At 42.6% G+C, this 13,060-nt stretch overlaps 1 protein-coding gene across 1 annotated transcript in view; it reads right to left on the bottom strand.

Annotated features, from left to right (window-relative positions):
* LOC145350926 (coiled-coil domain-containing protein 85A-like) overlaps positions 1–13,060 on the bottom strand; it is a 610,627-nt gene that overhangs the window by 512,544 nt on the left and 85,023 nt on the right. The window lies entirely within an intron of this gene.

The raw sequence follows: 13,060 nt of genomic DNA on the forward strand, positions 1-13,060 counted from the left end.
CTACAACTCTCACCAACTTCTACAGATGCACCATAAAAAGCATTCTTTCTGATTGTATCACAGCTTTGTATGGCTTCTGCTCTGTCCAAGACTGCAAGAAACTGCAAAGGGCCGTGAAGAAAGTTAGTCCATCATTTAAACCAGCCTCCCATCCACTGATACTGTCTACACTTCCCGCTACCTCAGAAAAGCAGCCAGCATTATCAAGGACCCCACACACCCAAGACATACTCTCCTCCACCTTCTCCCTTCGAGAAAGTGATTCAAAAGTCTGAAATTCCATACCAACCAACTCAAAAACAACTTTTACTCTGCTGCCAACAAACTTTTGAATGGATCTATCTCGCATTAAGTTGATCTTTCTCTATACCCTAGCTATGATTGTAACACTACATTCTGCACTCTCTCATTTCCTTCTCTATGTACTGTATGCTTTGTCTGCACAAGACAAGAAACAATAACCCACAAGAAACAATACTTTTCATTGCATACTACTACATGTGACAATACTAAATCAAATCAAAATTTCTGCATTCTTCCTACTAAACTGAATCACTACATACTTCTCTGCATTAAATTCCATCTGCCACTTATCTGCCTATTCCACCAACGAGGCTATGTCTGAAGCTCTACACAATACTGCTCACAGTTCACAATGCTTCTATGTTTCACAACTGTTGCAGATTTTGAAATTGTGGCCTGTGCATCAAAGTCTATATTATTATTTATACATCAGGAAGAGCAAAAGTTCTAATATCGACCCCTGGGGAACTCCACCACAAACCTTCCTCCAGCCTAATAAACATTCATTAACCACTATTCTGTTTCCTATCACTCAGCTGCACTTGTATCCACAATGTGACTGCCCCAACAGCAAAGGTGATAAACAAAAATTCTCAGATTAGGAAGATGCAGAAAGTAATGTTCCTATGACTCTGTATTGGGATGATATGGAAAGTGGTGTTACATATCATTCTGTGAAGAAAGATGTGGGGAGTAGTGTTACTTCCCAGTCTGTAATGGAGCTATTGCTAATAACTGTATAGAAATGATGTAGGCAGAATTTTCCACTCTGGACACCAGGTGTCGTGGTGAGTGGGAAAGTCAGCTGGATTCTAGCTGGACGGCAGGCCGGATATAACAGCATAATTCTCCATTTCTCAGCTCATTAATTCTGCAACAAGAGGGAATTCACCAAATCCTGTAGATAATGGACAACCACGGTTTCATCCAGAGGTACCCCTGAGCTTGGGACACTCTCCTCCCACAAGAAGCAGGTAGCAGAGCTAGCAGGAGAAGTCAGAGATCATTCCTGTGCGCAAGGTGAGATCGGCTTCCCCCTGCAAGTTAAGGAGATGCTCCCAGTTTGTGTCAACAACATAGGACAATGATTGTGAGGGACATATTACATTGGAGCCTGCCTAGTCAATCACCAATTATCTCTTCTCTCTGTTGCACTTGCAGCAAGATAAGGCAGAGAAAGAGTGCCAGCCAGGGCATCAGTCCCAGCCCCAAGAGCACCTCAGCTGAGGAGGCAGAGGAACCATCCGGTGAAAGCCCATCACTGCATTTATCTGCACCCTCCACCAGTGCAGATACAAGCACCTCAATGGGTTCTAGATCTAGAGCAGGCTCAAGGTCCCAATCTGGTGATCACCTCACTGACACAATCCACATCAAGCAGAGATCAAGACAGCTGAGGAGACCAGGTCCCTGCTGACTCTCTGGGACCAAAGAGATCCTCTGCAATCTGCCCCGAGAGAAATGTTGGGGATGTACAGACAGGCAGCAGAACATCGGACAGAGTTGTCAGAAACCATCACCAGACTGGAATGAAAGATGGAAAAGTCCATTCACATTTTGTCTAACGTTCTGGCTCTGACATGCACGCACATTGAAGTCTCCATTGGAAAGGTGGTGGCCACCTTGGAGGCACAGGTCCAGCAGTTCCTGCTGGATTTGTGTTTGGATTTGCACACCACTGCTTTAGCCATGAGTATGTTCCAGCAGTGGCGCAGCGAGAGGAGGACAGGGTACAGCGAGCTCCTTCCAGGTGCCCCTTCTACTCAAAGAGTCAGACAGGGGCCCTCTGCTACTCAAAGAAAGAAGAAGTGCCAACCAGACATACCAGGGGCATCTACTCAGGACACTCCAAGGATGTTCTGCAAATCTAAATTCCCTCTGCCCATGGCCCTATCAACTCCAGGAGGTCAGGTTAAGGAGGGCGCACCTGTCCCAGAAACCATTAACAGGTCCGGGCCATTCAGGCCTCAGGCCTCCAGAGGACACCCACCAAAGCCACCTCAAGGCATAGCAGTCAACAGGCTGTCTCTACCTTTGCTGTGGATGTTAGCAATGCACCGAGGACATGGTACAAGGGTTAGGAAAATTAAGAAGTTTTCAACGTACAATGGTTGCAAACGAAAATGATGGCTAGATAATGCAATGTGATGCAAATCCCATATCCACTCAAGGATACAAAATGGACCTCACGCACTCCGCCTCCACCCCCTCCAATTATCTCTCATCTTGTGGCTCAATTCATTACATTTCACTCAATCGCATCACAATGGAACACCTTCAGTTCCACATCAGCAATGTGAACAAAGGCATCTCCTATGTGAAAATGATGGCTAGATAATACACGAGAGTGAGTCATAATTTACGAGTTACATGAAATCCCTGGGTACCTGGCACAAAAATGCAAACAAACATGTTTGGAGAATGGGTTTTGTTTCAGTTAATGAATCTCACAATTGATGGACCCCTGCAATTGCAGGAACGCTGAGATCACTGCAAATCCCCAAGTTTTTGCAGCCTGGTTTGCTGCGTCATGAGGAACTGCATTCACGCTAAGGGCATTTGTCACCTGCCTATTGTGAGATTCCATAAAGGTACCAAATGGTGCCCTGGAAGGATCCAAAGGCAAAATAGTTCAGCATGACAGTAAACTCCAGAGCAGCTGACATTGGATGCCCATCAAGTCTGTGTGATGTGAATTCCCCATGGAGGATAAGGTACCTCATCCATGGACAAATGTACATGCCTGCATCACTGTCTTTCACTCATTTGCATGTATGAGCTGTATCTTCCATAAATGCTTGACTGCGCCAAACGCCCTTCTGGATTTGTCCCCTCCTCAACAGCCTTGCTGGCTCTTTTTCCTCCAAATAAGCCACTAACCTGGGCTGTTCCAAAGGGCAAAGGAGTCATCTTCTCATTCTAATTAAAGCTATCAAGAAGGCTGGATTGCCTGCAGTCTGTATTCTCCGCACCTCCTTATATCTGTGAATGGATTCAACTAAGCAATCTGTGGTGTCCTTATTGAATGGTCTCCCTCAATAAACAAGGTAGGAATCCAATCTCTAGCCTTTGACTTTTCCTCAGTCTACACATTGCATACCTCAGCCACCCTTGACAGGTTAATATTATCCTTGAGGATGAGAGGTAGCTGAATTTATCCCTCAGATGTAACCGTGCATTCACTACGAGGGTCATAATTTGGGTCAAAGTTCTAAGATTTACAGTCAACCTTGTGTTTATTATTCTGCAGTGGCTTTGACAATAACTATCTATAGTCAATCCTTGCACTTATTTCATGACTGTAAACACGGTTCCTTGAGTGCCTTGACTAGAGCATTGAGGCTTGTACGGCCCATGCTGCCTCTACACAGAAGACTTTGCCCTGAATTTTTAACCCTACCTCCATTCTGACATGTTTCTGTAAGGATCAAATGCCAGTTGACACCAAATGCGCCATAGCAAGTAAACGTGATGGACTTTCACCTGAATGTGCACTATTTGTATAGGAATAATTGTGCATTTGACCCTTGAGTCCAGCACTCTGTTGAGTCCTGCTCTTCGTGGTTTAAGTAGGGTAGTTATAGGGTATCCTTCAATTGGCCAAAAATCATTGTGCTGAGCTCCTCTTGTATGCTTTGAGACTCCTCCTCAATCAATTCTTTTCTAGCTTGTCTTTCAAACAGCATCATTATTGGATGAGATCGAAAATGGTGCTGCTGGCTTTCATCTGTAAGACTGTCTTCCAACTTCCAACTATCACCCACCAAATTCCTCCCATCTACCTGCATCCTATTGCCTCCTCATTCCCTATCCTCCTGTCACTAACATCTCCTTGCTAGCCTTGACCTCATCATTGTTTATGTGGATTTTCCTGTTCTTCTCCGTCTAAACTCTTTTATGTTGATGACCCCGTGCCATTTGTCAATCTGTTACCACCCCTTCCACGTACACCCCTAGTCTCACACGAGGTGTCCCATAAAATATTTAATGCACCCTAAGATTTTTCAGCTGTTGTATTACAGGATCCAAATGCCTCTCTTGAATGTTACTGTGCCTTCTGTCTCAATGACATGAACACTCGAGAACAAATGCCTTCGGTAACTGACCATATGATATACTGCATGACCGTCACTGCTCAGAAAGGTAATGCTCCACGCAAGACAGGCACCAGGTAGAGCCCTCTAACATGGCTTGTATAGCCCCAGATAGTCTCATTAATATGCCCTGTGGAAGGGGTTAATGAACAGAGCCACAGGCTTAGTTTTAGCAGCAGATGGGAAGGAAAGAGTTAAGATGACTTTCACCTAACAAGATAATGTCAGCAGTTTGCTCATACGTGAATGCTAAACACTATTAAAAAATGAATGAGAGATGATTTTAATGTTAAGTATCTACATTTATATTAAATGATAATACATTAATATGTATTAAGTGTAATGGAAAACATCTGTTCGCCCCAGTCAAAATGCAAGCACTGCAGAGACTACAGAAGTTCAGAAATTCATAGCCAAAAGCCATTTAGTCAGCAGAGACATAATGAAGTTTCAAAGTCAGGACAAATGCTGAAACATTTAATGTCAAAAGTGAAGGCCCTATTGTCCTGGCATAAGGAAGTATCTGTCCAAGGACTCTGGGCTGATACAATTGGTTGTCTTGGCAAAGTGCCAGTGGGAAAAGTATTTGAATGGTAGTGTCCTTAGGGAGACATAGTAACAAGGAAGTAAACCATGCCAGGGGAGAAATCCAGTTCTTGGGTTAGCAAATGAAAGATCATTAAATCAAGCAGGGTATCACGATTGGCTGAGGTAATTTGTCATATTTTGGACTGACGTGTTAATGTGTAATGAAATCAAGTCTAAGCTAATCAGAAAAAGTACCTTAGATATCAGGAAAATATATCTGTAATGGATTTTGGCTCAGTGCCTCAGATCTTCAGGGGGTCTTCAGCATGGACTCAAAGCTACTTGACCATCCAAAGGCCTCCCACACCCAAGGTTAATGTTTTTGTCTCGTATGTTTTTTATGTTTAAATAAATTTTTAGTTATGCCTTGAGCTGAGATTCTTGCCTTTGCGAATTTAATTCTTAGTTTTCTTAAGTTTTTAAGAGAATCAGGCCACCAATAGAGAAAACTGCCACTACAGTGTCTGAATAGCATGGCCTCAGCCAGCATGGCCTCAGACAGTTTCTTTATTATGCCCCTTACAGCCTGGCCTCAGCCCCAGAATTGTGTCGGACTCTTCCTTGGACAGTCTTGTAACTCTTGGCCAAGGACAGTCTTTCACTACTCCACTCTGTTCCTTGAGCACTGCCGAGTCCTGCTTCTGTCTGTACCTCTGTCCCCGTGTCCCAAACACTCTCCCACCAAGTCCTACCCATGTGCCTTTCTCCCCTCTTGTGATCCACACACCCAGGTCTTCCAGTGACTTCCTACAGTCATATCTCCCATCCTGTTCTTCTTGCCTCCCATGCCCAACTTTGGTGCAACTTGTGATAAAGGCACGCAAAATTTCGCAAGATAACTCTTAGGGGTAGGTGAAAGCACTGTCTACTGATCTTGAAATTACTGATGAATTGAAGCTGAACCAGTGCACACATTTATATGCAACTGGGAAACAAACCATTCCAATTATCCGCTGGCAGGACTGCATTTGGAGAAAGAATATAAAGTTGGCCTTATCGTGAGGGTTCATAAAATGTATGTTAATGTTAATGTGGTCCCAACATAGATTAGTGGGAAACTTGACCCATCTTTAACTCACCATCAAAGTTGGGAGAACACAATTTCAAACTAATTTCTCAACAGGAAACAGACTTTTTCTCAAGTTTAGTGTCCCCGCCCGCCATGATTCCTACCATCTCTGGCAATGCAAAATTCCATCAACAGACTTCTGAATAGAATGGTACAATATCAAAACTTGCTGATGATACCAAGTTTGGAATCTGGCAAATGGATTTTAAAGAACTGCAGGATGACAGGAGAATGGTCAGCTAAGCTTCAAGTAGAAAACTGCAAAGTTGGAAGGAGTAGAAAACATAATTATAGCTTAAACAGTTAGATTTTAAAATGGAATAGCGATGCGGGGAAAACATTATTAGAAAACTTCAAGTTCCTTTCAAAGTTACACAGCATCCATCCTTAGGCATATATCACCATCCTTCACCACTGCTGGGTTAATATCCTGGGTCAACAATGCTTATCTACCAGAACAGTGGGAGTACTGCAAGGATTGCAGCAGTTCAAATGGAAGGTTCACTATCACGTTTGATGGAGAATAAATGTATCTCTACCTGTGTCATTTGCATTCTGAGAACAAATTAAAGATAACCTTGATGTGCACAAATTTAAGAAATAATCAATTGCTGGGAATGTAGTAGATAGCCATAAATCACCTTAAAATGAATTGCATGGTGGAAGCACAGAGTGAATTAATGTAGAAGAAAATACAGCAGAATAGTTTAGATGGAGCAAATAGCTGCTGCTATTCTGTAACATTTTATTAGCTCAAAGTGCTAATTATTTAGACAAACGTGACAGACATATTACATACAGCAAACATCCACAAATAATAATGGTGCAAATCATCTGGTGTCCAGATAGTTGGAGGTAGGACACAGGGCCCTGAGGACATTTTGACGAGTAAGTGGAAATTTCTCAGGAAGTTGGATATTCCAGTGTGATTATTCTCTGCTATGTGGGACCCTCCATGACTGTGTTCCATCTTGAGCTTAGGGTACAGCACTGGGTCAGATATACAGGAATTACCCAGATGACTACTCTGGAAATGTTGCACAGTTTAATATTTGGTCTAGCTCACTTAACTCTACAACGCCCTCTGACCACCTGACATACCCTCCCCAACCATTCACCTGAGCCCTGATCACCCAACTATCCCCTGACCCAAGCATGACCCCAAATCACCAGACTAGTACCCCGACCTGATCTGACCACCTTCCTGGCCGCCTGATATCCCACCACCCAACCTGATAACCCTCCCTCCTGACTTCCCCAAGACCTGACCAACAACCCTTCTTGACTACACCTGCAACAACACATGACTTCCTACTTAAGTCAACTTCCTACAATTCCAAGACATGCTGAAGTCTTGCTTGGATTGAGGCAAGAAAACCACCAGCTAATATGACACTTGAAGAACAGCTCCAACAATGCAGCACTCCCTCAGTACTGTACTGCATCACTTCACCAACTCACTCAAATACCCACTTATCCGTCCTTACTCATTCATTAAAAGACTTGGACCTATAAAAATGTGCCTTAATATGGCACTTAGTGCTGTAAAGGCAGGATGTGTCCTTTCCTTCTCCCCAACTCACTGGATTTGCATAGGAAAGGTTGCACTGATCAATTTTAGGGTCAGCCGGGATTGGAAGTCCTTTTTGAAATGGATAATATTGTCGGGTCAGAGGAAACATCACCTAACATTGCTGCTACCCAGAATGTCACCTTAATGATAAATAATCTGTTTTCTTTTGGGTGCTATTGATTGAGGAAGGACACCAGAAAAACTCACTGCACTTCTCCAATTAGTGCCAGAGGATCCTTAGCATAATGGATAGATAGGAAGACATTTGTGGCTGTTAGAGCTGAATCAGGAATGAGACAGTCGTCACCAAATTCTTCACCAAATCACACACCATCCTTTCTTGGGCATATACAGCTATTCCCCGTGGCTATATGACCAATATCCTGGAATTTCTAACATGAAACCACTGTAGAAGCATCAAGAACTGCAGAGGTTCACTAAAGTGGGCTACTGCAACTAGGGATAGGCAAAAGTCCCAATGCCATCCACATCCTAAGAACAAGGAGAATGGCATTTAATGTCAGAAGAACAGCTCCAACAATGCAGCACTCCTTCAGTTCTGCACTGTACCACCAACTTGCATCACGTGCTGAAGTTTCTCTCAGATTGAGGCAAGAAAAGCATCAACTATACTGACAGTTGAAAACAAAATCAAAAAGACATGAGGGTTCTGAATAACATTAGACAAAGCCACAATCATAGGATGAGTCAAGATAGGTAGACAACAGAGTCTGGCTAGTTGAAGAAAACTAATTATTTAAGAATTATGTCAAGCAGGTAGAATGTTAAAGAACGCAGACAGGGAAATAGTTGGGTAGCAATATTATGAGATAAAAAGACTGAAAAAAAATGGAAAATGCAGATTTGGATTAATTCTCCACTAAGCAAACACTGTGGGGAAATTCCATTTTCAGACAAACGATGATATAACCTTTGTAAATGCCAGTGAAACATTTGTAATGAAGAACTTTGATCAGAGAAAATACATCTCAAATCCTGAAGGAAATGAGGGAAACCAGACTTTGGCTATGATCTTCAGTGACTGTGAACAGAAAGATTGTAGCTGAAGAGCCGAGAATGTTCTCTATAAACCTGGTACTTAAAACTGACCCAGTCACAAAAAAAAAATAGACTAGTTAATGCTGTATTGGAAATTAGATAAAGCATTAAGAGACACTCCTACTGTTGTCCATGCAGAGTCAATATAATGGAGTTGGGGACAGGAATGAGATAGTCGTCACCAAATTCTTCACCAAATCACACACCATCCTTTCTTGAGCATATATTGCTATTCCCCGTGGCCATATGACCAATATCCTGGAATTTCTAACATGAAACCACTGTAGAAGCATCAAGAACTGTTTTGTATTTGGTATGTGTGGCGTTATAATGTTGGAGGATATTTTGGCCACTTTTTCACAGGCAGGGTGTTGGAGAATAAAGGAGTTCCCTTACATTTTTTGTTTAGAAATGTCAGGGAAAAGTGCCAGTAAAAATAATGGGGTCAGTGATACTTGATGGTAAAATGCTAACGAAGCTGTCTTGCTGATGTTTGCCCATAGATTAGAAGTGGGGTAGATTGTTTGTCTCTACAATTTCTGAAAAAAAGGTGTTGCTTGGTTCTTGATTTCTCAAGAAATGACACAAAATGACAGATACCTAAAAGACAACTATAGCAACAATGGTGCACATTGAGATAAAAGGCTCTGAGCAGGCAGGCTCAGAAAGTCAGAATACAAATGAATGGTTCTGATTAAGTCCTGTAAAATGACCCACAAAAATGGGGTAGCATAGCACGTTCATTATTTTCACATAGCACGTTGAGGGAAGTTGCACTGATTGAATTAAGTGAATATGGTCATGGCCGACATTCTGTATATCCAATATACTGTGGAATAAATCAGATTAACGATTCAATCTAAGTATCATCTCACCCAATAACAATTTGGTCTGCCTTCAGAGAGATTAAAGAAATGCATATGGAACAGACACAGATACATTGTTAAGGTCACAAGGGATTTTCATTATTACACTTGTGCAAGCAAATTTTGGACAAATGTGAATCAATTTTCAGAACAATAAGGTGTTCAGATTGCCTTATGGAAGGGGCCAATAACACTTGTTATAAACCACACTGATGTTAAATGTGAGGGCATCCCAAAACCAGGAAGGATAACTTGGAACAAAGGTTCCAAGGCACACAGGTCGTGGTGAATGTGTTTTTTTTGTACTATGTGAGGAATGATGCACAACCCAATGATTCATTGTGTGAACAATTAATAAAGAATATTTATTAACTTAAAAAGAAAATCAAAAACACACAAGACTTAAAGGACTATAATACACTACGACACTTCAGGATACTGATGGCTATACACACATAACTGTACATGAAACTATCGCTTGGTCCCCGAAACTACCTTCATTTACCTGAATTCTGAGACACCCCTTTTCCCAAACAACATTCAAGCTAATCCAGCTAAGTAAGCTAAATCCAGCAAATAATTACCACACACAGCTTAAGGTAGCCACATCTGGGAACCAGTCTTCTTGTTAAAGGTGAAAGACTAGTGGTGCAAAGGTGAAAAATGGTTTCTTCTCTCAGGTGCCCACAGCTGCAACTTGCTGTGGTTCTGGTATTAGCTGTCACTCTCGCTTTTCTTCTGTGTGTTCTAATGTTATACCATTTCTTTCCCTTTGATTTTATTCCTGTGTAATCAGCTTTTGGCAGATTTGTGTCAATGCCCTTATCTCTCCACTTTGAAGTTTCCACTTCTGTAGCCCCATTGTTTTCAGTAGTCACAAAAGTAAAGTATTTGTTTTCCACTGATATGCTAATTTGTTTCTCATCATTGCTCCAGCCATCTGCCTCTAATCAACTCCTTGTTTTACTTTGGATTTTTTTATTCTTAATTTTAACTCAATGAACTAGAGATGCTGTTGATGGCAGATCTCATTCATAATGAGCCTGTGCAATGCTTACCCTATTCCATTCCACCTTTCGCCTGCATTCATCTTTCATTCTGCGATTTCTTGAGCAGTAAAAATCGAAATGCACAGGACTGGTATTGTCAAATGATTGAAATATCCCTGATTCACTTGAATTATTTGGAATTACCTCACAAATCAATTAACTTTTTTTTCAATTTCATTGGTACGAGTGGCCGCATTATCAAACATTCTTCAGAATATGTGTGATGTAAACAGCAGTAAAAGAATCTTTCCCATGGTTGTTAATTAGGCGCTGAAGTTAGCGACAGATGGAATCTATCCAGACTTGTTTCAGGTGGTTCTGAAGGTGTCCTTCCTCATAAGTCTAGGCAATATAGTAAGTACAATATCTATTTAAAACTTTTATCATGATCCTTCAGTTGTAACTGCATGATTGTGTATGATGCATTTTTCCATTTACTTCTTATATGTAAAGGCTACGCCTGTCCATAACTTTTCAACAATGAAAAAAGTCATCATTGATTTCTGCCACGGATGATAATGTCAAGTTGAAGTCTAAGATAGATCTGTACACTTCAGAAATGCAATCTTTGTGACAGCTGACATTTACTATTGGTTTGCCAAAGATCACAAATGATGGATTCCTTGAATCACAGATATTTGCTCAGGTAATGTTCAATGATATTTTCAGCAGATTACATTTCAACACAAAGGATGTAAGAAAATGTAATGCTGACTCTAGGACTATCACTTGAACAACATTTAAAACTGAGAGAATATTCAATTCCTGCAGACAGGCATCTGCTATTTTATTTATACACAGGGGAAGAGGGAAACAAGATGCACATCAAGGCAAGCAGACATTTTGGATGGAATTCTACAGCCGCGCTGGTCTAAAAGCTGGAAATTCGTCCCCAACCATCAATAGCATTTCACATTCTCTGCAAGCCACCCACTAAAATTCCAGTGGTGGACGGGATGGGAGAATTCCAGCCTTCATCTATTGCTGGGCAAACCAGCAGTGAGATACATACCTGTTATCCTGTGCTAAATCACACAATCAGAGAATTGTTACTGCATAGAAGGAGGCCATTTGGCCTATCATGCCGGCACTGACTCTCCTTTCGAGCATGGTGATCTAATGTCATTCCGTGCTTTTCCCCCGGAATTCCTGCACATTGTTTCTATTGATGTAATCATCTAACGCCCCCTTGAATGCCTCGACTGAACTTGCCTCCACCATACTTCCAGAGGCTGCACATCCCAGACCTGGCTCACCCACATAAAAAGTTTTTTTTTTCACATCACACTTGTTTATTTTGCAAATCACTTCAAATCTGTACCCTCTATTCCTGATCCTTTTATGAGCAGGAACGATTTCTCCCTACCTATTGTGCCCAGCCCCTCACGATTTTGAACACTTCCTCTCTGCCTTCTTCTCTTCAGAGGGGCATCAGCCAAAAGTCAAGACTCCCGACAGGTATCACGGCGATCGGGATTCACTCAACCCACCCCACCGGCCCTGATCGGAATCCCACCCATAGTGGGTGCCAACCTTATTAATATGCAAACCTGCTAATTGTAATACATTCACATGCCCGCCCACTCCACCATGCACAAAACAGTGCTCTTTGATATTGGCAGGGATCAAGGTTTTCAAGTGTAATACAGAGGGCTTCAAAAGTTTCAGCTTACTAGGAAGGCTCAACAATTTCAAATCAAAGCTGCATACACACATTGGGGCTGAGCAGCTGCGCAGAATGGAACACCTTCCCCCCACTCCCCCATGAAATTGACATCTCCCCTCTGTTAGAGGACTTCAAAGTGCTCTGCTAACCACCTGCAGCTTCTGAAAGAGAGAAAGGGTAATCCCCGCTACAGAATGGAATGCTGATGTGATTTAAAAGTCTGCCAGGTGATTGGGGAGGAGCATGGAGATTAAAGTAACCAGGCCAATTCGAAGTTTTCACAGCTGACTGGCAGGAATGAAGATGTTGATCACAGGGCTGCCTGAAATCACCATACCAGCGGTGATCGTTAGGTCTGTCAGTGCTAAAAGGGACAGTCCAGCAATGAGATCCACATCATGGGGAAGAGCGGTGATGTCAATCCCTTGCCCCCAACCCCTAGGCTCCATTTGGGACCCATCCTCTGCAACCTGGAAGCAGCAAAGGGGCTAATGACTGTTGGACCTACCACCTTGTAACCACACCACCCCCCCTCCCCCCCTCCCCCCCCAAGGCATGTGGTGCCAGGCCAGGGTGTCAGTGCCAATGTGCAGTAGGCCTGAATGGAGGCTTTCAGGAGTTCTGAGGAGGGAGGGGGACTGATTGGGGGGCTGAGGTGGAAGGGGGCTCTAAGGGAGATCAGGGCTGAGGGAGTGTTATGAAGGGGGAGGGGGACCTAAGTGGGGGTCTGAATGGTGGGGGAGTACGCTGAGTGGGGTTCCTGAGCAAGAGGGTCAGGTCATCTTCCTGCCTA

The sequence above is a fragment of the Carcharhinus amblyrhynchos genome, chromosome 12, assembly GCF_965287045.1.
Source record: "Carcharhinus amblyrhynchos chromosome 12, sCarAmb.v2.hapA, whole genome shotgun sequence".
In the NCBI taxonomy this organism is placed as follows: domain Eukaryota; kingdom Metazoa; phylum Chordata; class Chondrichthyes; order Carcharhiniformes; family Carcharhinidae; genus Carcharhinus; species Carcharhinus amblyrhynchos.